Here is a 16,103-nt window from a genome sequence, read left to right on the forward strand (position 1 = left end):
TAGCCAAACACCTAGAGGTCATTCAGTGCTTCTTACTGGTCAACAGTATGGATTGTATACTACATAGAACCATGATAAAATATACCAAACTCAAAAAGTAGTACTTAACATAGATTTATCATAAAAATTCAATAATCCCTGCAATTCTCTCAGCATTTTTAACAGTCCCTGAAGGCCAGGAATTATATACAAAGAAGAGTTTGTATTGTACAGTGGATAGATCCCTATAATCTGAAGCACAGGGTTTGAGTCCCCTGCCTAGTACTTGACAAACTTTGTGATCCTGAGCAAATCCTAAATCCCCATCCTCATCTAGCTATGTATTTCTTCAATTCCATCTCTTTTTAAAAATAAATATTCCTCAAGCTTCACAGTAGGGCTTTTTGGACTACTTGTTCTTTCTGAAGAAGCATAAACTCTTTCATGACTCTGCTTTTTTCCCAAAGTCATCCTTCTGTTTGAGACACTCTCCTTCCCTACCTCTTCCTATCTCCAGCAGGTGCCTTCCTCTGACTTTGAGCTCTAGTAGAGTCACAACTCTTTACGAGAATTGTCAGATTCTCTACATGAAGAAGCCCACCCTCTGGGCTCTTCAAGTGCTCTCCATGTATCTGTACCGTTACCCAGGTCTTACTGTTTTCACTACTAGATTCCTTTATGAACAGGTCCATGTATGTCTTAATGATTTCTGTCATGTCTGCAATGGGCATAATGCCTGACATTTAATAATCTATCAGTAAATATGTATTGTGTTTAAGCAAACAAATGGTTGCATAAAGGCAAGAAGGGATGAACTATTTTAAAATGTGGACCAGCCATTTTTTGACCTGATTGGACACTAACATTTTGGATTTCAGAGGACATTGAAAAAATCATCTTTTCATGGTCATTGCATTGTCAGGATTTAAAAATAAACAGTAAGATCGCTTCTCAACCTTTTGGCTAAGATCAAGTATAGTATCTGTTCTTATCAGTTTAAAAATAAACAGTAAGAGAAAAATCTATCTGGATAGCACAGCAAAAGTTTTTTGTTTGTTTGTTTTTTCCTTTTGAGTCTATAGCCCTCTGCCCTCTTTCTTGCCGACGATCTTGTGCAAAAATGAAGGTGAGCTTGGGAAGCTCCAAAGTTGATTGATCTCCCCACATACAGGTATGAGCCTCTTTTACATTTTTGGCTGCGAGTGATGGTGCACACACCACTTTCTGCCCCTGAAAAACTAACAGAAGGTGAATTCATTCCTGGTAGGCTGTGGATGCCTATCAAGTAAAAGGAAATGGCAGTCTGACTCTAATCTCGTACCTTCTCACTGGGATGGGGCCAAACAGGACTGGAGGCCTGGACCTGTTTCTTTGCCACTCCAACAAGATGCTGAGCTAGAATGTGGACCAGTGGGGTGGCCACAGATACCTGTTGTGAGCTTGCCGCTAACACTCTCCAGCAATTTGATTTCATTTTTCTGAGCTTCAACTTCATCCATGATTTAAGGATTATGACCTCATTGTGCTCAGCTCAAAAAAGGGGGGTGGTAAACTGTTCTGAAGATCGAGACAAACTTAGAAAAATCACCATGCCTGTTTCGTAATACATGGTAGATATTCACAGATGTTAATCATCCCTTTCCTTTCCCACTTGACCCTTTTCAGAAAAGAACATTCTGGTCGTCCATGAAAAGAGGTCATTTCTGACTTTCCTTTTCTGCTTAGTAAGGATAGGGTAGGGCTCTGGTATCTTGTGTATATCTCTCTAGCGTGCATACCCCGGCACACCCATCCACAGGGCTTTGTTTCCTTAACCTCAAGTTATGTAATGAGTAGATGTAGGGCCCTGGTTTTATTTCCACAAGGACCTGTTTCAAAATCCCTGCTGATTGCTCTCGGCTGTGAGTGTGTGTAGGAAAGTGAGAGGCCCACACATGTTCCCCACTTGAAGCACCAGGCCTGAATTAGGTCATGCAATCATGGCATTTTTCATCATTTCACAAGCTGATGCTGTAACAGCAGGTTAGGGACACAGAGACCAAAGCAAGAACAGGTAGTTGCTTAACCTTGCTCTGTATTTATACATATGTGTTGGCAGGGAAATGATGACTCATTCCCCTTGCTGGAATAGGACTGGTAGGCCAGCTCCTAATGACTTTATATCAAAGGCTACTTTCCCCACCTTCAGCTAAATCCTCTACAGGTGAATTTAATCTCTGGAAGTACAGGACTTGTTAGGAAGAGAATTAACCTGTTCTGACCCTAGAGTACCATTGGGTAATATTTAGGGAGTACATAGGTAGTATCTAAGAAACTCTCAAAGCCTGTGGCAAATGAAATAAACAACCCAGCTCAGTTCGTAGCTCATGATCAGACAGGTTAAATACTTTCTCCAAACTATCAATGCTAATAAGCAGCAGAGTTGGGACTCAAATTTAGACTCATCCAGTGTCAGAGCCCCCCTACCTTACACTTTGTCGCACCACCTCCCTGTGGTTCAAGTTGGGCATTTTGCTTGCCCACCCCCACTCACTGATCATCTCCCTAAAACTGCCATTATGCTTGGACCTGCTGAGACTATCAATCACAGTTCCACCTTTCCTCTCTCTGCCACTTGCAGACTCCATTTGTAACCTCACAGCAACTTCACTTTTTTAATATGACCTTTTCCTTCATTCAAGCTTTATCCAGTCTAATCACACCATGAAATACTGCATGTCGAGTCCCCTAGTCATTTAGCCCTTACGACACCAGGTTCTGGTCAGCATCAGACCGTCTTGAGAAAAAGCCACAGGTCTGTTGATCAAGGGAACAGAGTCTCAGTTAAACTGAAGACAACGTCTTGACTTCAGTTGTGTTTCAGATCCAGGCTCCTGAAAGCAGAAGGACCTTCCCAAGTACATCCTCACAAAAGTAGGCAAAACACGACATGGCAACAGCAGGACCCAATACAATGATCAACTTCTCCCTACTGCAGCCGCACAAATCAGTAGAGCTCATAACCCCAGCTCCATGAGTCCCTGTGACTAATGATTTCCCCCCATATCTAGTCTATCTCCTAGGAGCCATCGGGTAGCTGGGTCCTTAGAGCATTTGCTCACCTCTGTGGTGAGGCACTATTTCCTAAAATAAAGCTTTACTTTCTTTGCTACAAACTCCTGTTCACATTCTGTTGGGCTTTGATGCATACAGGCAAATACCTTTAGTTCAGTAACATATTATAGCATTCTGGATTTTAGTTAAATCACCTTATTCAGAAGGCAGTTGAATAAACATCAATTTAAAAACACTCCTTATGAGATTCTGTTTTCTTTGTTACTCTTTCTGAGGTCAGGATGTTTCATACTTTTTGGATTCTGGAAATTACCCCTAGATAAACTTCTAGTACAATCATTTTTTTCTTTTTCTTTTTTTTAAGTCAGCCTGGTACGGTTTGGGCTGTGTGCACCCACAGAACCTTACCACTATGGAGCACTCAGGTAATAACCAGGTTGAATGAGCAGCTCCCCACATCAGGATGGTAAACCTTAACCATTTGTAAGCATTAGGACAACCTGGAGGGTTTCAGAACACTGACCTTTGGGGCCAATCCCCAGAGTTTCTGAGTCGGTGGACCTAAAGTAGAGCCTGAGAATGTGCATGTCTAAGAAGTTTGTGGATGACCCAGGACCATGCTTTGAAAACCACTGCCTTAAGATGTCCAAATAAGTACACTCAGGTGGTCTAGTGACTAGGAGTAATTGATGGATGTGGCTGTGTCTTCCATGGCATCATCTCTTCTAAAAGCTAGCCATAAATACGCAATTCAGAGTTGAACATCAAGAACTCACAATCACTCTGCTCTCAAACTTACCTAGCCCTCCCTGTGGGGTTTTTGGATTTTGGGGTTTGGGGGAGGTTTTTTGGTATATTTTGTCTATTTGTAGAAGGCAAGAACCAAAGCTTCTTTTTTAAAATCCCAAAGCATATGATTTTTTTTAATTAATAAACTTTACCTTTTAGAGCAGAATTAGGTCCACAGCACAACTGGATGGAAAGTACAGAGTTCCCATATAATCACTGTCCCCATATGTACACAACCTTCGCTGCCACCACCACCGTGTGCCACAGAAGCACATCAGTTAAAACCCATTAACCTACACTGACACAACATTCTTATCCAAAGTCCACAGTTTACATTAGAATTTACTCTTGGTGTCATACAGTCTATGAGTTTTGACAAATACATAATAAAATGTATTCACCGGTGTAGTGTTACATACAATAGTTTCACTGCCCTATTGGAATCATATAATTGGAATAATATAGTATGTAACCTATTCAAAGTGACTTCTATCACTTAGTAACATGCATCTAGGTTTCCTTCATTTCTTTCTGTGGCTTGATTGCTCATTTCCTCTAGGCCCAAATCACATTCCCTCGTCTGGATAATTCACGGTGTATTTACCCACTTACCTACTGGAGGACATCTTGGTTGCTTCAAAGTTTTGGCACTGGTGTATAAAGCTGCAATAAAGACCTGGGTGTTTTTGCATGAACCTAAGTTTTTAATTCTTTTTAGTAAATACCAAGGAGCACCACTGGTGGACTGTATGGTGAGAGTATGATGAGTTTGTAAGAAAATATCAAAGCACCTTCCAGAGAGTTTGCACCATTTTGCAATCCCATCAGTGATGAATGAGAACCCCTGTGATTCCACATGCTCCTCAGCATTTGGTGTTGTCAGTGTTCAGTGTTTGGCCATTCGAATAGGTGTGAGAGTATCTCATTGTTGTTTTAATTTGTGACTCTTTAATAATATATGATGTTAAATATTTTTTAATATGCTTACTTGCAATCTTCTTCGGTGAGGTGCCTATTCAGGAACTTGCCCCAATTGGTTTGTTCATTTTCTTTCTGTTTAATTTTAAAGGTTCATTGTATATTTTGGATAAGTCATTTATTGATATGTCTTTTGTAGGTATTTTCTTCCAGTCTGTGTCTTTTCATTCTCTTGACATAGTCTTTCACAGAGCAGAGTTTTTATTTTTTTATGAAGTCCAGCTTATTGATTATTTCTTTTATGGATGATTTTTTGGTCATGTATCTAAAGTCTTCATATCTAATATTAGCTAGGTTTTCTCTTACACATTTTTGTGGATAAATGTTTCTGTCCCCTCAAAATTCATATACTGAAGCCCTAACCTCTAATTTTATGGTATTTGGAGGTGGGGCCTTCAGATATTATTAGGTTTAGATGAAGTCATGAAGGCAGGGCCCTCATGGTAGAATTAGTGTCCTCATAAGAAAATGAAGAGGAGACTTCCGCCAAGATGGAGGCGTAGGTGGAAGCACTGCGCCTTCTCACACAACCAAGTTTAAAAGCAATAAAGTTTTAGCAACAAAAATGCAGCCAAACCACAGAAAATTGAACTACATGGAAGTCTGACAACAACGAACACTTCAGCCAAACCGGTAAGGGGGGCAGAGCCAGCAGCAGAGCGGAGTCGGGCAGGAAAGATCCACCGGACAGACCCGGGCAAGCAATCCAGGCGTGCAGCAGCTGTGGGCGGATCCCAGGTGTGGAGTAGCGGGCTGACCCACTGAGGGCACCAGGCGGTAGACTCACTGAGGGCTGACCACAGTCACACATTCAAGCGCAGATAAACCGGTGAAGGAGCGAAGCGGTGAGACAGACCATGCAGGCCCCAGTGGCGGAAAGTAGCAGAGGGGACCGCTATTGTCCCTTTCTGACCCTGCCCCCACATACAGCATCACAAACCAACAACCTGGGTGGCCCCGCCCTGGTGAATACCTTCTTGTAAGTAACAGGCACCAACAGATCAAAACATGGCTCAAGAACAACTCAGAGCCCCAGAGCTGATAAATCTAAGCGATGAAGAAATAGCCAAACTTTCAAATGCACAGTTCAAAACACTGGTGATCAGGATGCTCACAGAACTGGATGATTATAGTCACAAATTAGAGGAACATATGAAGGCTAAACTAATTGAAATGAATGGAAATGCACAGGCAACCAATAGTAATGGAAAGGAAACTGAGACTCAAATCAAAGGAGTGGACCAGAAAGAGGAAAAAAAAAAGACCAAACAGAAAAGGATGAAGAAACAAAAATTCAAAAAAATGAGGAGAGGCTTAGGAACCTCCAGGACATCTTTAAACGTTCCAACATCCGAATTATAGGAGTACCAGAAGGGGAAGAGGAACAGCCATGAGTGCAAAACTTATTTAAACAAAGAATAAAAGAGAATTTCCCCAAACTGGCAAAAGAAATAGACTTCCAGAAAATCCAGGAAGCTCAGACAGTCCCAAAGAAGTTGGACCCAAGAAGGAATACACCAAGGCACATCATCATTACAGTAGCCAAGATTAAAATGGAGAGAATTCTAGAAGCAGCAAGAGATAAGGGGACATTCACCTACAAAGGAGTTCCCATCAGACTGTCAGTGGATTTCTCAAAAGAGACCTTACAGGCAAGAAGGGTCTAGAAAGAAGTATTCCAAGTTGTGAGATCTAAAGACCTACATCCAAGATTGCTCTATCCAGCAAAGCTTTCATTTAGAATGGAAGGACAGATAAAGTGCTTCTCAGATAAGACCAAATTCAAGGAGTTCATCATCACCAAGCCCTTATTATATGAAATGTTAAAGGGACTTACCTAAGAAAAAGAAGATAAAAAAGATGAACAGTGAAAGGACAGCAAACTCACAGTTACTAAGAGCCACACCTAAAACAAAAACAAACTAAGAGGACAGCTAGATGAGGAGCAGAACCATAGAATGAAGATCTCATGGAAGGTTAGCAACAGGGGAGTGGGAGAAGGAGAAGGGGGGAGAAGGTACAGAAAATAAGTAGCATAGACGGTAGGTAGAAAATAGATAGGGGGAGGGCAAGAATAGTATGGGAAATATAGAATCTAAAGAACCTGAGACACATGGTCATAAACTAAAGGGGGGATAGTGGGGGAGGGGTGTGCAGGGTGGAGGGGAATGAAGGGGGGAATAGAACTCTAATGGCATAATCAATAAAATATATTTTTTAAAAAAGAAAATGAAGTGAAGCAGAATGTGTGATTTCTTGCCATCTCATGCTTTCTCTCTTCACCATGTGAGGACACGGCAAGGAAAGGTAGTCTGCAAACCTGGAAGAAGGTCCTATCCAGGAACTGAATCTGCTGGCACCTTGTCATGGACTCCCCAACTCTCAGATTTGTGACAAATATTTTTTGCTTAAATCTATGATATTTGTTATAGCAGCCTGAATTAATGTGTTTATCTTCTAGTTATTTTATAATTTTGCATTTTATATTTAGGTCTATGATCCATGTGAGTTATTTTTTGAAGTTTGTAGGGTCTGTGTCTAGGTTACTATTATTATTTTTGTTGTTGTTGTTATTATTATTACTATTTGAGTATAGATGTCCAGTTGTTCCAGCATTTATTCCAGTAGTATATTGCCTTTAAAAGTTTATCAAAGATATATTTATGCAGCTCTGTTTCTAGGATCTTTATTCTGTTACACTGACCTATTTGACCACTCTTTCACCAACACCATACTGTTTTGATTATTGTAGCTTTATAGTCTGTCTTGATATCAGGTTGCATCAGTCCTCTGACTTTGTTTTTCTTCTTCAATACTGAGTTGGCTATTCTGTTTTTTTGCTTCTCCATGTATACTTTACAATCAATGTATCAATATCCACATAAAACTTGTAGAGATTTTAATTGGGACTGTATTAAATCTATACCTTCAGTTTGAAAGAATGGACACCTTGACATACTGAGTCTTCCTATCCATGAACAGGAAGTTCCTTTTCATTTACTTATTTTTCTTTGATAGTTCTTATCAGAGTTTTGTAGTTCTTTCTCATATAGATATTGTACATATTTTGTTAAATTGATACCACAGTATTTTATTTTGAGGGAGTGCTAATATAAATTATAACTTGTTTTTAATTTCAAATTCTACTTATTCATTGAAGGAAAGATAGTGATTGGCTTTAGTATATTAACCTTATATCCGGCATCCTTGATATAATCACTTATTAGTTACAGGAGGGTTTTTGTTCTGTTTTGTTTTGCTTTTTGGTCAGCTCTTCTGGATTTTTTGTGCAGACAATCAGAGTTTTTGAGAAATGGAACAACTTAATGATTAAAAACATTCTTTGATGATAAAAGTAAAATTATTCATTACAGAAAGCTTGGAATCTTAGGAAAAACATTGTTAGAATTTATGAGAACCTACTATGTCCCAAGTACTATATTAAGCACCTTATTGGTATCTTCTGATTGATTCCTGTTGACAACTTTCTGACATAGGTGATATTGTTCTCATTTTGCACATGGAAAATGGATGTCAGAGAAAATAATTAGCAGGCCTAAAGACACACAGTATCAAGAATCTAGCTGAGGCAGTTTGACTTTAAGGCCATCCTTCTACCTACTATCTAATGCTGATCCCATCACACTCATCCATCTTTCTACCACCCCGCTCCACTCCAGAAATAATCAATAGCAATATGTTGTACTTTCTCTAAGTTTTTGTTTCTTTGAAAACCTATGAAAAAGATTTAAAAAGAAAGAAGCATATAAATTAAGGAGCCATTAATAGCATATTTAGGAGCATAATAAATTCATTCATTTGCTTATTTAAAAACATATATTGAGCATCAACCCTATGCCAGGCACTGTTGCAATAGGCAAAAATCCCTTCCCTAGTAGGTCTTGACTTCTAATGATGCTGTTATGATGCTGGTCTCCTCCTTAGTACATTGCCTGCTAAAGTCATTTTTGCAGATTTGTATAAACTTTTTAGTGACTGATCAAGGAAATACCACAGAAATTCTTAATTTTTCATAGTATATTTAGAATTCATATTGTTCCATTTCATATAAAATGTAGAAAATTAACATCCTTATAGATCCATTTATTCTACCAGAGTTGTGATATATTTATAGCTATATACATTATTAAAGCCCCCAAGACAATGTTATAATTTTTGTGTAAATGATCATACATATTTTTAAAATAAACTATTATTTTATATTTACATAGACATTTACAATTTCTGATACTTCTGATTTTTTCCTGGAGCTCTAAATCTCCCTCTATTTTCATTTTTTTTAGTGTAAAGGATTTTAATTAGCTTTTCTTATAGCTTAGCTTTTCTTTATCTGCAGATATTTTTACATAAACAGTTTTCTGAAGGATATATTTACTCAATACAGAATTCTGAGTTCACAGATTTTTTTCTTTCAGTATATAAAATGATGTGTGTTTTTTGTCTTTTGACTTCCATAGTTTCTTTTTTCAAGTATATTTTATTGATTATGCTATTACAGTTGTCCCAGTTTTTTTCTCCCCTTCATACGCTCTCTGCCCTAAACCTTTCCACCCTCCAGCATACCCCACCCCCAACTTAGTTCATGTCCATGGGTTGTACATATAAGTCCTTTGGCTTCTCTATTTCCTATACTATTAATTCCCCCTGTCTATTTTATGGCTACCAATTATGTTTCTTATTCACTATCCTGTCCCCTCCCACAATCTCCCTTTCCCTACTGATAACCCTCAATGTGATCTCCATTTCTGTGATTCTGTTCTTGTTCTAGTTGTTTACTTAGTTTTTGGTTTTGTTTTTTAGGCTCAGCTGTTGAGAGTTGTAAGTTTGTTGTCATTCTTCTATTTCTTAGATAAGTCCCTTTAACATTTCATATAATAAGGGCTTAATAATGATGATCTCCTTTAACTTTATCTTATAATAGTTTCTGATGAAAGGTCTGTTGTCATCCAAATTGTGTTTCTATAAGCAATGTGCCATGTCACTCAGGCTGCTCTATAGATTCTCTTATCTTCATTTGTTTTATGTTTTACTTATAACTGGCTATGTGTTTTCTTTGTATTTATTCTGTTTAAAGCTTACTGACCTTCATGAATCAGTAAACTTAAGTCTTTTATAAAATTAACTTTTTTTAGTAAGTTTAAAAAATAAAATTAGTCTCATTCTTTGTTTCCTCCTCTTGTTTGACTGTCACATACGGTTAGACCTTTTGCTCTGGCCACACGGGTTTACTTCAGATGAAATCATTTTTATCAGTCTATCTTCAAGTTCATTGACTTTTCTCTTTCTTCATTTCTATGTTGAACTCATCCAGTAATTTTTTTTATTTCAATTGTTTTTTTATTTCTAAAATTTTTATTTTCTTTCTATAGTTCTATTTCTTGACTGAAAATGCCTATCTTTTTAATTTTCCTTTATATCACTGAACACAGTCATAATAATCATTTAAAGTTGATTTATTGTAACTTCTAACATCAAGGTTATCTCAGGTTTGGACTTCATGGATTGTCTTTTCCCTTAAAAATGAGCACACTTTAAAAAAATATATCAATAATAATGTTGGGTTGTATCCTGAACTCTGTTGTATTTCTCCAAAAGTGTTTTGTTTTAACTGGAAATTAACTTAGTTGGACTCAAATTGTAATTTTGAGTCCAACTAGCCTTCTTATTCTTGAAGGCTAGCTCTGTTCAGCTCTTTTATCTTTAGCTATGTTGCTTTTAGTCTGCCTAACACAGAAGTGGTCCACCATCAGCAAAGGTGGTGGACTCCTTATTTCTGACTCCCTTGTTTCCAGAAATCCTTCAGTCATTCTCTAGTGGCTTTGGTTACCCTGAACACCGCTATCTTGTCAGAAATACCATATATATTCTATTGGCATGTTAGCTATCCTATGTGTCACTGATCCAATCTTCCATCAGGCTAAAAGCCATCGAGTGGATAACTTATACAATGCCATCCTCTTCTCAAAGTCTTATCTTTCCATAGGATTGGCCTACTCTTACTCACTTCTCAGTGCTTCCATGTAATTATTGTTTTATTTTTGTTCAGTTTGTAGTTGTTATCAGCAGGGGTTTGGGTCCACAAAGAATTTTCTAAAAGTATATTCTGTTTTGTTTTTAAGTTTAAAAAATTACCAAGCCTGAGTGGTTCTCAAACTCATTTTGAAAATATAAAGTATACCATGCCCTTCACAAGAATAGATGCTACCACTTACGTAGGCAACTTCTCATGTATACATTGAATAAATATTTCTAGGGTTTGCTACATGCTAAGGCATATAAACTCTGCATCATCAGGAAGTTTATAGTGAATAAAAGAGATGAGCTAAATCAGCAATTATTTAAGTAGTGCTTCTGGGAACTGACACAAGAATATGGCTATCTGGGGAATCTTTGGCTGAGAGAAGACTGCAAGGGTGTATGTCAACACTTAAAAATCTGCTTCCTTCTGCATCATGTTTGCACAGAGCTCCTCATTCTATTCTCAGTGGCTGCCCCGCAATATACCATTTTCATTCTGAAAATTAAAATAGATCAAGACCAGCTGGTTTCCCCCCCAAAATATCAAGATTGGTTTCACATTAGAAAACTGGTTTAAAACTATTTACCACATTAATAGATTAAAGGAAAAAAAATCTTATGATTATTTTAATCGATGCAGAATAATCACTTGACAAGTGTCAGTATCTCAACAAACTACAAAAAAAAGCCTCCATAACTTGGCAAAGTGTATTTACCAAAAGCCTAATGCACACATCAGGTAAGAAGCTATTTCAATGATATCCACAAGAGATGATATTGTCTTAACATTAGGATGGTGGCCTATATTTGGGGTGGTGGTAGAAGATGTAAAGAAATAGACAGGAAGATTTATAATCTCCTAGGTGGCAGAGAACCCATCACATGCCTATTTTGAGAAGCACTTGCCCTAGGGCACTGCACATAACAGATGTCCAAAGCATGCTTACTGCCTGACAGATTAGGGAGTGTCATGAGACATTGCCATCATTGCAGAATGATGTACTTTAGAAATTATTATAGGCTCCAGAAGATTCCTACTTACAGCTGTGCTCTGGTCAAAGTCTACTCAGAGTGCTCACTGTGTCAATCACTACATTTTTCATATTCAGTTGCCAAAAGACCTCATCTGTCCCCAAACTCAAACTAGAATTTTTCAGTATAAAATTGTTCTGGATGATTGTTTCCTTTGAATAGTGCCCAAAATAACAGTTGCTCTAAACTATATGATTTTTCTTTCAGTGATTGAAAGTTATTGGAAAAACATTTTGCCTTCAAGGGTATTATGAGATGAAGTAGAACAAGCACCAGGTCAGACCTGAAGTGACTGGGCTTTCAGTTCTCCCTGAGTTGTGAACCAGCTTAGTGACCTTTGATGGTATTCACAATGTGGGGCCCTGACTTCTGAAGCTGAAATGTACTACATGATTTACTCAGATCTGACAAATTAAGAGTTTATTGTGTATTAGGCATTGTGCTCCTGCCCACGTCATATGCATGATGGGGAAACCAACAGCAACAGAATTTAGGGAAAGTGCGCTGTGAAAGGTAACTTGTGACACAAAAGGCTGATGGGCTTAGGGTTTATGAGAATCCAATAGCTACTAATTTATCAAATAAGTCTCAAACACCTCTTCTGTATTTGTACTATGCTAGGTTTAAGGAGGGTGTTGGCAAAAATAGATAAACACAAACAACACCAGAATCATAATGCACTTTCTTTGCAATACTGAAGAAAAAGCATGAAGCCCTAGTCTTCCTTAACTGTATGTACACACTTGATCAAATCACTCAGCTTTCTTTCTACGAGTTCCTGAAACATATCTGTAAACAAAAACTTGGAGCAATGGGTTTATTTGGAATTTAATTCCAAAGAATGGAGGGGATGGGGAAAGTAAGACAGGGAAGAGAGACAAAGCAATCAGTGCCTAAATGATGCATTACTATTGTAGGTCTTTGAAGCTCCATCTTTCTAGAAACCACGTCAGTAATCCTCAAAAACACAGCTGAGAATTGTATTGCTAAGGGACTGAGCAGCTGGGATATTTAGCCACTGATTCTTTTCTCTCATTGTGTGAGAGTTGCCCCTGGCACTTCAAGGCTGCTATGCATGTGAATGAAAAAGTACTTGAAGTCAAACTTTGTCAGCTTCAGGTGAACTCAGTGGTAGGTTTTTGGGGATGTGCAGCAGAAAGTCAGCAACATCTGTTATAGTAACCAATCTCAATTTTAATTTCCCAACTTAGAAATAAAAATCCCGTATACATTACACAATAGCAGTGGGCATGAACATTTTCTATATACATTTTTGTTAAGAAGGAACGTTTGTCCTAAATGCTTTGGAGAAAGGGTGAGAGCTATGAAAATATACATCAGTATGGTTCTCACAGTTCATGAATCTTATGACCTGGGAAGCAGGGGTTATAAGCCTGTGTTGTCTTCATAATCTCCTTTGAGTGTGATCCAAGAGAAGATTTTGATAGGGACTTGATGAAAGGGGCCAAGTAGAAAAGTTTGGGTTCACTGCAAGTGTTTATTTAACTCAGACACTTCAAAAGCATTTATTGGAGAAACATTTGCAGATTCATGTCAGATGAATCAACATCCTTCACCCATATGAGAGTCATAGCCTGGGGTAGTGAACTTAGCTAGCAAACCTGCAGCTCACGATCCAGTGTCAAGTTTCTGGCTGCCCTTCACATCCTGGTGCAGGAAGGGCAATGTGAGCTGGGATTGATAAAGGACCATAGTTCTCAAACTTGAGTGTTCATCTGGATCACTCGAAGGACATTTTAAATCTTAAGATAGCTGGGTACCACCCCCAGAATTTCTGATTTAGTGGATCTCGAATGGGTGCCACGAATTAGCATTTCTAAATTAGTTATCAGGTGATGTTAATGCTGCTGTTCTGGGGATCACAGTTTGAGAACCACTAGTTTAGAAGAAACGAGAGTCATACATGAGTGGGAGAAGGTGTGGGTGAAGGTTAATAACTGCTCTGCTGAGAATTGGCTTACAAATCTGGGACCTAAACAAAGATTAGCCTCTTGTCCTTGGTTTTCAGAGATGTCACTGCAGGTTCATAGTCTCAAAGGATATTTCTATCCACTTACTCTTATTTTGACCCATTTCTAGCCATAATATAATACATATTTTTACCACCTCCCAGGATTGAGACTAGCCTTCCAAAATAAGACTGTGCTTGAAAAAAAGTATGGATTGTCAATAATAAATAGACTACATGCAAGAAAGATGGAATGACTAGAAACAAAGAAATGAGAGAAAGAAGGAGGGAGGAAAGGAGCAAAAGGAAGAAGAGGAAAGATGTAGACAGTATATAAAATTCTAAGTACACATTATGTGGCAAGGTCTATGACGTGAATTTTCACATACTTTAGAATGTTGAGGTCTCACAAATGTTCTGCAAGACACATACCAATATCTGCATGAGGAAATCAAGGTTTAAACACATGAGACTTCACGAATAGACAAGACCAGAGGTTTTCAATTCCAAATCTAGTGAAATTTCTGCTTTTATTCAACATCAGGAAAATTATATCTATATGGCAGAATCACCAATTATTTGGAACAGGGAAGCAAAGTCACATGGTAAAACGGTGGTTGCCTCAAATGTTCCACAGATTCTTGCATTTAAAATCATGGTATGCTACATGGCCCTTCTTTCCAGCTCCTGAAACTTGATGTAAATCCGGGGTACTTTTTACAGTGTAGCACTAAGTAATCTCCCTGCCTTTATATCTGTTAATATCACTGCCTGGGAGGTTCTCTCCATTCTGGGCGGGGGCCACTATGTTACAGATACCCTAGGCAAAGTACTCCTAACCCAGGAAGAGATCCCAGCATAGGGCTTTAAAAATGCCCAGGAAGGTGGGTGTGGAGCCACAGACCTACCAATGCAAGAGTCTTTGAAGACCTCGCTCTCCATCCAGATGGAGTAATGATGTAGTCCCATGGCTTAGCACTTGATGATATTCAACCTGGGGGAGCATTTCAACATTCTATTAGAAAGTGCCTGTTGGAAGATGAAAATGGCTGGTATTTGAAGATGACTGTTTTTCTATTCCAATTTTATAAAGTCTACACAAATGCTTCTAGATTTCTTCATTTAAGACAGGTCACTGTTAATATTTTCTCTTAGTCAATTCAGTCCTGCAGTACATAGTGTTCCAAAGAAACATACAAGAGCATGAACTACAAGGAAGGCAGATTTTGCTGGAAGATAAGGATGATTCCTGCCAGTGAATTATTCAGATATGAGATGATCTCATGCAGGCATCCCAATTAAATCCAAGATCGGACAAACATTTAGAGGGCATATAATAGAGAAACAGACCGTGTGGCTGGGTAAGTGCTGACCTCTTTGCAGAGTGTTTGGGCAGAGTGGTTGAAAACATGGAATCCAGGGAGAAATGAAAATCAAATGAAGACTCCATCACTGACCATTTGAAACGCCCAAGCCATTTAACTTTGGCAACACTCCACTGAAGGTGCAGACTGGGCATCAGTCCAACAACACCCAGATTCCAAAAGGAGACACAACTGAAACGAGAAGCAACCTCTTTGAACTTGCGGGTAAACATAACTGCAGGGGTGCACCTTTCCAGTATCAGGCAGTTTTTCTCAGTACAAACCACAACCAAATTTAAAACCTTAAAGCATAAATGATATTCAAATATGTGGTTCCTCACCTGGGCCAAGAAAGAACTAAGAACCTGGAAGGGGATTAGAAGGGTGGAGATCAGCTATGCTATTTGGTTGTAGCTCATTTGCATAGAGAAAAAAGAGATTTGACTATGAACTTGCTCACACATGTAAACAAGGACACCAGCCGTTTAAAATGGTGTAATCTAATCTGTAAATGACAACAGTGCTATCTTTTTTTTACATAATTCAACTCAAATTTGTTTTCCTTTTAACAGTAAGCCCTAGTGACACAAACGTTAAGATCTGGGTCTACCTTACTTACATAAATTATCTTAGAATCAAGAGTACTGCATACTGACAGAAGGGCAGTGTTTAATACAGCTTTTTTAAAAATCCAGAATTCCTTCAGTGAAAGAACTCAAATGTCAAAACATTAAAAATCAAATTCCACGTGGAAGGGGCTTGCCATCTGAGGCCCCGCTCTCCTATCCTGAAAGTATTCTGGAACAAAGTGTTTGTTATCTGAAATGGTGAACCTGTGCACACGTATGTGTGTGCAAGTGCCAATGTGCATATGAGACACATGTTTGTGGCAAAACCAG

General features: G+C 38.5%; 1 pseudogene; it reads left to right on the forward strand.

Moving 5' to 3' along the window:
- The first annotated feature begins 922 nt into the window (after positions 1-922).
- LOC119064868 (uncharacterized) lies at positions 923-1,066 on the forward strand (annotated as a pseudogene).
- The last annotated feature ends 15,037 nt before the right edge of the window (positions 1,067-16,103 follow it).

The sequence above is a fragment of the Artibeus jamaicensis genome, unplaced genomic scaffold (genome assembly GCF_021234435.1).
Source record: "Artibeus jamaicensis isolate MK-2021 breed Jamaican fruit bat unplaced genomic scaffold, CSHL_Jam_final scaffold_916, whole genome shotgun sequence".
Lineage (NCBI taxonomy): Eukaryota > Metazoa > Chordata > Mammalia > Chiroptera > Phyllostomidae > Artibeus > Artibeus jamaicensis.